Below are 11,830 nucleotides of genomic sequence, written 5' to 3'. Positions count from 1 at the left end.
AAGGGTTAACCTGATGGCTAAACGGCGTAGCGAGAAAAAAATCAAAACACCAGAATTAGTTTTTTTGGTCGTCGCGACATTGCATTAAAATGCAATAACTGGCGATATAAAGACCGTATCTGTACAAATATGATATCATTAAAAACGTCACATCGGCACGCAAAAAATTAGTCCTCAGTCAACCCGAGATCACGAAAAATGGAGACGCTATGGGTCTTGGAATATGGCGCAAATTTTTTTAGCAAACTTTGGAATTTTTTTTCACCACTTACATAAAAAAGAACCTAGACATGTTTGGTGTCTGTGAACTCCTAATGACCTGGAGAATCATAATGGCAGGTCAGTTTTAGCATTTAGTGAACGTAGCAAAAAAGCCAAACAAAAAGCAAGTGTGGAATTGCATTTTTTTTTTTCAAATTTCACCGCAGTTGGAATTTTTTCCCTGTTTTCTGTTACACGACATGGTAAAACAAATGATATAATTCAAAAATACAACTCGTATTGCAAAAAATAAGCCCTCACACGGCCATATTGATGGAAAAATTAAAAAAAGTTACGGCTCTGGGAAGGAGGGAAGCGAAAAACGAAAACGCAAAAGCGAAAAACGCTCTGGTCAGGAAGGGGTTAAATTGCATGCTGTGTAGACAGTAGTGGAATTTCCCATAAGCGCACTGAACATAGTGAATAATGGGGACAACAGTGCAGCATCTGGTCCCTTCTAATCCTCCACAACAGCAAAGTGATCATTCAAATCTGGCAAAGGAGAGTGATGAGTGAGTATGCTCGTTGCTCGGATTTTCCTGAGCACGCTCGAGTGATCTCCGAGTATTTGTTAGTGTATGGAGATTTAGTTTTCATCACCGCAGCTGAATGATTTACGGCTGCTAGACAGGCTGAGTACATGTTGGGGTTGCCTGGTTGCTAGAGAATCCCCACATGTATTCAAGCTGTCTAGTATCTGTAAATCATGCAGCTGAGGTGAGGAAAACTACAGTAAATCTCCGAGCACTAACAAATACTCGGAGATCACACGAGCATGCTCGGGCAAACCCGAGCAACGAGTATACTCGCTCATCACTAACAGCGAGTTGTACCGCCTATGCATGCGATTTCTCTCAATCTCTGAACTCCGTCTGCAAGAGACTCCCATCATGTTTGTGGTATTAATTCAATAGTAGAGTTATACATTTGTGCCACAGAATCTCTCACCAAGTGCAACAGAGAGAAGTTCTCTGCAGTGTCCCTTGCACGTCTCATTTTTAGACGTACCATGGGGTCAATACAAATACTGACAATTCCTGCTGCCTCCCGACTGTTTAGAATTATGGTGTCTGAACCATGATCTCATAACCTGAGAATCCATGTTAGGCCTGTCCCACACGTCCAGATAATTCCGGTACCTAAAAAATCGGTACCGGAGTTATCCGTGTCCGTGAGCTCACGTAGGCCATCCGTGTGGCACACGTGCAGCACACGTGTGCCGCCCGTGTGCCGACTGGGTACCACACGGAGCGTGCAGGAGACAGCGCTAGAGATAAGCGCTGTCTCCTGCATCTGGTGCTGAAGCCGCCATTCATATATTTTCTCCAGCAGCGTTCGCTGGAAAGAAGATATGAAAAATCCTTTTTTTTTTTTTTTCGTGTTTAAAATAAAGATCCCTGTCCCCACCCCCCTCCCACCCTCTGTGCGCCCGGCAGCTGTTACTAAAATACTCACCCGGCTCCCTCGCAGCATCCTCTCCTGGCCGCAGCTTCTCCTGTATGAGCGGTCACGTGGTGCCGTCCATTACAGTAATGAATATGCGGCTCCACCTCCCAACGCATTGCACACGGACCAATGTTTCTCTATGGGGCAGCTTCCATCAGCCGTATGTTACGATCGCTGCGCATACTTACCCGGCTTCTCCCATCCCTCGGCACACTCGCGATCCTGTCCAGCGCCGCTCTGCTTCCTCCTTCGCCGGCTCTCGGCGTCTGGTCTCTCGGCGCATGCGCGGTCGCGTCTCCTCCGCCGCAGAGCCTTCGTGGCGGCGCCCATCGGGTATTTCTTCCCGGCGTCTCCCTAGGTAAGACGCCTTTGCTTTGTAGGTGCACTGTCTGCCGTCAGTGTCCCTATGTCCTAGGCTCCCTTATTCCAGTCTCGTTTCCCTGCTTAGTCTTCGCTTTGTTTCAGTGCTGTGTCCTGCCAAGTTCCGTGTTCCTGTTGTGTCCTGCCAAGTTCCGTGTTCCTGCTGTGTCCTGCCAAGTTCCGTGTTCCTGCTGTGTCCTGCCAAGTTCCGTGTTCCCGCTGTGTCCTGCCTAGTTCCGTGTTCCCGCTGTGTCCTGCCTGGTTCCGTGTTCCTGCTGTGTCCTACCAAGTTCCGTGTTCCTGCTGTCTCCTGCCAAGGTCCGTGTTCCTGCTGTGTTCTTCCAAGTTCCGTGTGCCAGCCGTCTCCTGCCAAGTCCTGTGGTCCTGCCTTGTCCTACATCGTCTGTGTTCCTGTCATTATCAGTTAAGTCCTGTTTTCCTATTTTTCCCGCTACTCTAGTTGCTCCGTTGTCTCCATCCTATCTTGGGTCGTCCCTTTGGCTCTAGCCGTTGTGTCTCCCTTCCCCCGTGGTCCTGCTCCTAACACTCCCTGTATAGGGGGTGATTCCATCTGGTCCGCTCGACCCCGGGGGCTCTAGAGTCACGACCCAGAGCGTCCACTCTCTGAACTCTGTCCGAATCCCTACAGTAAGCAAAGGCCATGGACCCCGCTGGGGCTTCTGCTGCGCAAAAAGAGCTACTCTTTTTGCGGGAGAATCAGTCCCGTATAATGTCCTTTTTGAAAGCTATGGATTCTCGCTAGTCTTCGCTCCTGCCCTCTGATCCTGGCAACGGCGCTCTACTCGTCGGCTTACAGCAAGAGTTAGCTCAGCAGCGTGACACCCAGGCCCATATACTTAGTTATATGTCTTCAATAGACGATCGGCTGCTTTCTATCCAGACAGCCGCTTCTACATCTGCTCCTGCTAAACCGCCTCGGTACAATGGGGATCCTAAATCCTGCCGAGGATTTTTAAACCAATGCCGTCTTCACTTTGAGCTTCTGCCCCAGCATTACCCAACGGATCGGTCCAAGGTTGCTTTTCTCATTTCCCATCTGGAGGGTGACGCCTTGGCATGGGTTAATCCACTCTGGGAGCAAGACGATCCCCTAGTCTCCCGGTTGTCTGAATTTTTGGAGACTTTCCGTCTTGTCTTTGACGAACCTGGACGTCTGGCCTCTACTACTGAAGCGCTATTTTCTCTCCATCAGGGATCGCTATCCGTAGGCCAGTACGCTATTCAGTTCCGCACCCTTTCCTCTGATTTGGGCTGGAACAATGAGGCGTTGGTGGGTGCTTTCTGGCGGGGTCTCTCTGGGCGCATAAAAGATGAGTTAGCTGGTCGGGACACCCCTACAGTTTTGGAAAAATTAATTTCCCTTGCTACCCGTATTGACCTTCGGTTCCAAGAACGCACCCGCGAGCGGAGATCTCTTCGTCCTTCTCCTGCCACCCGTAAGCCACTCAGCCCACAGCCTAGAACTTCCTCTCAGGCGTCCGCACCGGAACCTATGCAAGTGGACCGTCTTAGGATGTCCGAACAACGTCGTAAAGAGAGGCGCACTCAGGGGTTATGTTTTTACTGCGGGAGTGCTGCTCATTTATTGCGCTCTTGCCCTGAATGTCCGGAAAACTCCTCCGCCTAGGTCAGGTAAGAGAGGCCTCCCTAGGTGTGTGTGATCCCTCTCAACCCCTTACTTTGTCCGTTCTTTTGCATATTGCGGGCAAGGGCATTTCTCTGGATGCGTATGTGGATTCGGGCTCAGCAGGGAATTTTATCAGGTTGGAAGAGGTTTTGAAATTCTCCGTTCCAGTCAAAACCTTAGAGGCTCCTGTGACTCTTGCATCTGTGGATGGTAAACCTTTACAGGAGACCATTACTCAAGTAACACTTGAGGTGGAACTTCAGGTTGGGGCTCTGCACAAGGAGAGAATTGCATTTTATGTTTTAGCGGGTCTGTCTCATCCTATGCTCTTAGGTCTTCCTTGGTTACGGAACCACAAGCCCATTTTAGATTGGCGCAATGGTAATATCTTGCGCTGGGGTGAGCTTTGTCGGGAACGTTGTCTGCTGCCGGTGCGTCCTGTGGGATCTTCCTCTAATTCTTCTCCTTCCTCTTCTTTTCCCGCATTACCCTGTGTCTACAGCGCTTTTTCTGATGTCTTCAACAAGAAGGAGGCTGAGGGTCTTCCGCCTCACCGTCTCTATGATTGTCCCATAGATCTCGTGCCTGGAACTAACCCACCCAGGGGCAGAATCTATCCTCTCTCTCCTGCTGAGACTCAAACTATGTCTGAGTACATTCAAGAAAATCTTGCTAAAGGATTCATTCGCAAGTCTTCTTCTCCGGCCGGAGCAGGTTTTTTTTTCGTGAAGAAGAAAGACGGTTCTCTCCGTCCCTGCATTGATTATCGAGGCCTAAACAACATCACGGCGAAGAACAAATATCCTCTGCCACTCATTGCGAAACTCTTCGACCGTCTTCGAGGTGCACAAATTTTTACCAAACTAGATCTACGTGGCGCATACAATCTGGTTCGTATTCGTGCAGGCGATGAGTGGAAGACTGCCTTCAATACTCGTGACGGTCACTACGAATACTTGGTTATGCCGTTTGGTCTCTGCAACGCCCCCGCGGTTTTCCAGGAATTTGTGAACGATGTATTTCGGGATCTTCTCTACTCCTCAGTCGTAGTTTACCTTGACGACATTCTCATCTTTTCTCCGGATCTCTCCACTCGCAGGCGAGATGTCCGTCGTGTTCGGCAATGACTAAGAGAGAATCATCTGTTCGCTAAGATTGAGAAGTGCGTCTTTGAACAATCTTCTCTTCCATTCCTTGGATATATTGTCTCAAGATCTGGCTTAGAGATGGATCCAGAGAAGGTTTCTGCTGTCCTGAATTGGCCTCGTCCTCTTGGAACAAAAGCAATCCAACGTTTTCTTGGCTTTGCCAACTACGATAGACAATTTATTCCTCATTTTTCTTCCATGACCAAGCCTATCTCTGCCCTAGTTCGCAAGGGAGTCAACTCCAGTCTTTGGACCCCTGAAGCTGAAGAGTCCTTTCTGTCTCTTAAACAAAGTTTCGCTACGGCCCCTGTGCTTCATCGTCCTGATGCTAATAGACCGTTTGTCCTTGAGGTCGACGCATCCTCTATTGGAGCTGGAGCGGTACTTTTGCAAAGATCCTCGTCCGGACGTTTGGTGACCTGTGGTTTTTTTTTCTAAAACCTTTTCCGCTCCTGAGCGTAACTACTCAATAGGAGATAAAGAACTATTGGCTATCAAGCTAGCCTTGGAAGAATGGCGTTATCTCCTTGAGGGGGCTCTTCATCCATTCACCATTTACACAGACCTGTTGTGAATTCTGTGGCTGAATTCACTCCTGTGGTCACAAGTGGTACTGCAGCTTCTGAGCTTCCTCCCTCAGGTGTTCTGGTGAGCTCGTTAACTGCTTCATTACTTAACTCCGCCTGATGCTGCTATCCTTGCTCCTTGTCAATGTTTCAGTGTTGGATCTGAGCTTCTCCTGATTGTTCCTGTGACCTGCTGCTCTGTATAGCTAAGTGCTTTTTGCTATATTGTTGTTTTTTTTCTGTCCAGCTTGTCTTTTGTTTTGCTGGAAGCTCTGAGACGCAAAGGGTGTACCGCCGTGCCGTTAGTTCGGCACGGTGGGTTTTATTTGCCCCCTTTGCGTGGTTTTTGCTTTAGGGTTTTTTGTAGACTGCAAAGTTCGCTTTACTGTCCTCGCTCTGTCCTAGAATATCGGGCCCCACTTTGCTGAATCTATTTCATCCCTACGTTTTGTCTTTTCATCTTACTCACAGTCATTATATGTGGGGGGCTGCCTTTTCCTTTGGGGAATTTCTCTGGGGCAAGTCAGGCCTATTTTTCTATCTTCAGGCTAGCTAGTTTCTTAGGCTGTGCCGAGTTGCCTAGGTAGATGTTAGGCGCAATCCACAGCCGCTTTTAGTTGTGTTTAGGATAGGATCAGGTGTGCAGTCTACAGAGTTTCCACGTCTCAGAGCTCGTTCTTGTATTTTTGGGTATTTGTCAGATCACTGTGTGCACTCTGATCGCTAAGCACACTGTGTCTCTGGATTGCCTTCATAACACCTGTCATTAGCAAACATAACAGTACAAGGAGCCCTACTAATGATTCTCAATAGAGGGAAAGAAAAGGTTCTGACATCATTTTTTTTTTTCTGCTCTGTGTTCACTTTTTTTTTTTGCCCTAGACATTTGGGTGATTCTGGACACAGGTGTGGACATGGATATTCAGGGTTTGTGCTCTTCAATGGATAATCTCGTTATAAATGTACAAAAAATTCAAGATACTATTGATCAGAAATCTATGTTAGAACCAAGAATTCCTATTCCTGATTTGTTTTTTGGAGATAGAACTAAGTTTCTAAGTTTCAAAAATAATTGTAAGCTAATTCTGGCCTTGAAACCTCATTCTTCTGGTAATCCTATTCAACAGGTTTTGATTATTATTTCTTTTTTGCGCGGCGACCCTCAAGACTGGGCATTTTCTCTTGCGCCAGGAGACCCTGCATTGAGTAGTGTCGATGCGTTTTTCCTGGCGCTCGGATTGCTGTACGATGAGCCTAATTCAGTGGATCAGGCTGAGAAAAATTTGCTGGCTTTGTGCCAGGGTCAGGATGATATAGAAGTATATTGTCAGAAATTTAGGAAATGGTCAGTACTCACTCAGTGGAATGAATCTGCGCTGGCAGCTTTGTTCAGAAAGGGTCTCTCTGAGGCTCTTAAGGATGTCATGGTGGGATTTCCTATGCCTGCTGGTTTGAATGAGTCTTTGTCTTTGGCCATTCAGATCGGTCGACGCTTGCGCGAGCGTAAATCTGTGCACCATTTGGCGGTATTGCCTGAGGTTAAACCTGAGCCTATGCAGTGCGATAGGACTATGACTAGAGTTGAACGGCAGGAATACAGACGTCTGAATGGTCTGTGTTTCTACTGTGGTAATTCCACTCATGCTATTTCTGATTGTCCTAAGCGCACTAAGCGGTCCGCTAGGTCTGCCGTCATTGGTACTGTACAGTCCAAATTCCTTCTGTCCATTACCTTGATATGCTCTTTGTCGTCGTTTTCTGTCATGGCGTTTGTGGATTCGGGCGCTGCCCTGAATCTGATGGATTTGGATTATGCTAAACGTTGTGGGTTTTTCTTGGAGCCTTTGCGGTGTCCTATTCCATTGAGAGGAATTGATGCTACACCTTTGGCCAAGAATAAACCTCAGTACTGGGCCCAGCTGACCATGTGCATGGCTCCTGCACATCAGGAAGTTATTCGCTTTCTGGTGTTGCATAATCTGCATGATGTGGTCGTGTTGGGGTTGCCATGGCTACAAACCCATAATCCAGTATTGGATTGGAATTCCATGTCGGTATCCAGCTGGGGTTGTCAGGGGGTACATGGTGATGTTCCATTTTTGTCGATTTCGTCATCCACCCCTTCTGAGGTCCCAGAGTTCTTGTCTGATTATCAGGATGTATTTGAAGAGCCCAAGTCCGATGCCCTACCTCCGCATAGGGATTGTGATTGTGCTATCAATTTGATTCCTGGTAGTAAATTCCCTAAAGGTCGATTATTTAATTTATCCGTGCCCGAACACGCCGCTATGCGCAGTTATGTGAAGGAATCCCTGGAGAAGGGACATATTCGCCCATCGTCATCACCACTGGGAGCAGGGTTCTTCTTTGTAGCCAAGAAGGATGGTTCGCTGAGACCGTGTATTGATTACCGCCTTCTTAATAAGATCACTGTTAAATTTCAGTATCCCTTGCCATTGTTATCTGACTTGTTTGCTCGGATTAAGGGGGCTAGTTGGTTCACTAAGATAGATCTTCGTGGTGCGTATAATCTGGTGAGAATCAGGCAAGGAGATGAATGGAAAACTGCATTCAATACGCCCGAGGGTCATTTTGAGTATCTAGTGATGCCGTTCGGACTTGCCAATGCTCCATCTGTGTTTCAGTCTTTTATGCATGACATCTTCCGTGAGTATCTGGATAAATTCCTGATTGTTTACTTGGATGACATTTTGATCTTCTCAGATGATTGGGAGTCTCATGTGAAGCAGGTCAGAATGGTTTTTCAGGTCCTGCGTGCTAACTCTTTGTTTGTGAAGGGATCAAAGTGTCTCTTCGGTGTGCAGAAAGTTTCATTTTTGGGGTTCATCTTTACCCCTTCAACTATCGAGATGGATTCAGTTAAGGTCCAAGCCATCCAGGATTGGATTCAGCCGACATCTCTGAAAAGTCTGCAAAAGTTCCTGGGCTTTGCTAATTTTTATCGTCGCTTCATCTGTAATTTTTCTAGCATTGCCAAACCATTGACCGATTTGACCAAGAAGGGTGCTGATTTGGTTAATTGGTCTTCTGCTGCTGTGGAAGCTTTTCAGGAGTTGAAGCGTCGTTTTTGTTCTGCCCCTGTGTTGTGTCAGCCAGATGTTTCTCTTCCGTTCCAGGTCGAGGTTGATGCTTCTGAGATTGGAGCAGGGGCGGTTTTGTCACAGAGAGGTTCTGATTGCTCAGTGATGAAACCATGTGCTTTCTTTTCCAGGAAGTTTTCGCCCGCTGAGCGTAATTATGATGTGGGCAATCGAGAGTTGCTGGCCATGAAGTGGGCATTCGAGGAGTGGCGTCATTGGCTTGAAGGAGCTAAGCATCGCGTGGTGGTATTGACTGATCATAAGAACTTGACTTATCTCGAGTCTGCCAAGCGCTTGAATCCTAGACAGGCCCGTTGGTCGTTATTTTTTGCCCGCTTCGACTTTGTGATTTCGTACCTTCCGGGCTCTAAAAATGTGAAGGCGGATGCTCTGTCTAGGAGTTTTGTGCCCGACTCTCCGGGTTTATCTGAGCCAGCGGGTATCCTCAAGGAAGGAGTCATTGTGTCTGCCATCTCCCCTGATTTGCGGCGGGTGCTGCAAAAATTTCAGGCGAATAAACCTGATCGTTGTCCAGCGGAGAAACTGTTCGTCCCTGATAGGTGGACTAATAAACTTATCTCTGAACTTCATTGTTCGGTGTTGGCTGGTCATCCTGGAATCTTTGGTACCAGAGAGTTAGTGGCTAGATCCTTCTGGTGGCCATCTCTGTCACGGGATGTACGTACTTTTGTGCAGTCCTGTGGGATTTGTGCTAGGGCTAAGCCCTGCTGTTCTCGTGCCAGTGGGTTGCTTTTGCCCTTGCCGGTCCCAAAGAGGCCTTGGACACATATTTCGATGGATTTAATTTCTGACCTTCCCGTTTCTCAAAAGATGTCAGTCATTTGGGTGGTCTGTGATCGCTTTTCTAAAATGGTCCATCTGGTGCCCTTGGCTAAATTGCCTTCCTCCTCTGATTTGGTACCTTTGTTCTTTCAGCATGTGGTTCGGTTGCATGGCATTCCTGAGAATATTGTTTCTGACAGAGGTTCCCAGTTTGTTTCAAGGTTTTGGCGAGCCTTTTGTGGTAGGATGGGCATTGACCTATCCTTTTCCTCGGCTTTCCATCCTCAGACTAATGGCCAGACCGAACGAACCAATCAGACCTTGGAAACATATCTGAGATGTTTTGTTTCTGCAGACCAGGATGATTGGGTGTCCTTTTTGCCGTTGGCTGAGTTCGCCCTTAATAATCGGGCCAGCTCAGCTACCTTGGTTTCTCCATTTTTTTGCAATTCTGGGTTCCATCCTCGTTTCTCTTCAGGACAGGTTGAGTCTTCGGACTGTCCTGGTGTGGATTCTGTGGTGGATAGGTTGCAGCAGATCTGGACTCAGGTAGTGGACAATTTGACCTTGTCCCAGGAGAAAGCTCAACTCTTCGCTAATCGCAGACGCCGTGTGGGTCCTCGACTTCGTGTTGGGGATCTGGTTTGGTTATCTTCTCGTCATATTCCTATGAAGGTTTCCTCTCCTAAATTTAAACCTCGTTTTATTGGTCCGTATAGGATTTCTGAGGTTCTCAATCCTGTGTCTTTTCGTTTGACCCTCCCAGACTCCTTTTCCATACATAATGTATTCCATAGGTCGTTGTTGCGGAGATACGTGGCACCTATGGTTCCATCTGTTGAGCCTCCTGCCCCGGTTTTGGTGGAGGGGGAATTGGAGTATATTGTGGAGAAGATTTTGGATTCTCGTGTTTCTAGACGGAAACTCCAGTATCTGGTTAAATGGAAGGGTTATGCTCAGGAAGATAATTCCTGGGTTTTTGCCTCTGATGTTCATGCTTCCGATCTTGTTCGTGCCTTTCATGTGGCTCATCCTGGTCGGCCTGGGGGCTCTGGTGAGGGTTCGGTGACCCCTCCTCAAGGGGGGGGGGTACTGTTGTGAATTCTGTGGCTGAATTCACTCCTGTGGTCACAAGTGGTACTGCAGCTTCTGAGCTTCCTCCCTCAGGTGTTCTGGTGAGCTCGTTAACTGCTTCATTACTTAACTCCGCCTGATGCTGCTATCCTTGCTCCTTGTCAATGTTTCAGTGTTGGATCTGAGCTTCTCCTGATTGTTCCTGTGACCTGCTGCTCTGTATAGCTAAGTGCTTTTTGCTATTTTGTTGTTTTTTTCTGTCCAGCTTGTCTTTTGTTTTGCTGGAAGCTCTGAGACGCAAAGGGTGTACCGCCGTGCCGTTAGTTCGGCACGGTGGTTTTTTTTGCCCCCTTTGCGTGGTTTTTGCTTTAGGGTTTTTTGTAGACTGCAAAGTTCGCTTAACTGTCCTCGCTCTGTGCTAGAATATCGGGCCCCACTTTGCTGAATCTATTTCATCCCTACGTTTTGTCTTTTCATCTTACTCACAGTCATTATATGTGGGGGGCTGCCTTTTTTCTTTGGGGAATTTCTCTGGGGCAAGTCAGGCCTATTTTTCTATCTTCAGGCTAGCTAGTTTCTTAGGCTGTGCCGAGTTGCCTAGGTAGTTGTTAGGCGCAATCCACAGCCGCTTTTAGTTGTGTTTAGGATAGGATCAGGTGTGCAGTCTACAGAGTTTCCACGTCTCAGAGCTCGTTCTTGTATTTTTGGGTATTTGTCAGATCACTGTGTGCGCTCTGATCACTAAGCACACTGTGTCTCTGGATTGCCTTCATAACACCTGTCATTAGCAAACATAACACAGACCACAAGAATTTGGCCTATATTCAGTCTGCCCAAAGACTAAATCCACGACAAGCCAGATGGTCTTTATTCTTCGGACGATTTGAATTTGAACTTCATTTCCGACCCGGAAATAAGAATGTCAAAGCAGATGCTCTGTCGAGATCCTTTCAGCCTCAGGACATTGAGGATTCTCCGGCTCACATCATTGATCCTGCGAAGATCGTCACTCTTGCTCCTCTAAGAGTGATTTCAACTCCTCCTGGCAAGACTCTTGTGGCTAATCAAGAAAAGGAGAGAGTTTTACGTTGGGGTCACTCCTCCAAAATTGCAGGACATGTAGGAGTCAAGAAGACACTTTCTCTTATCTCGCATTACTGGTGGCCATCTCTCCGACAAGACGTCACCAAATTCATCGCTTCTTGTCCTTCTTGTGCAAAAAATAAAGTCCCTAGGCAGCTTCCTTCCGGTCTCCTGCACCCTCTGCCTGTGCCTTCCGTTCCTTGGAGTCATATAGCTATGGACTTCATCACTGATCTACCTTGTTCCTCGACTTGCTCTGTCATCTTGGTTGTTGTAGATCGGTTCTCTAAGATGGCTCACTTCATCGCATTGCCTGGTCTGCCTTCCGCTCCTGAGTTGGCAAAGATCTTTTTACACCAA

Source organism: Ranitomeya imitator, chromosome 2, assembly GCF_032444005.1.
Source record: "Ranitomeya imitator isolate aRanImi1 chromosome 2, aRanImi1.pri, whole genome shotgun sequence".
In the NCBI taxonomy this organism is placed as follows: Eukaryota; Metazoa; Chordata; class Amphibia; order Anura; family Dendrobatidae; genus Ranitomeya; species Ranitomeya imitator.
This window is presented reverse-complemented; position numbering follows the sequence as displayed.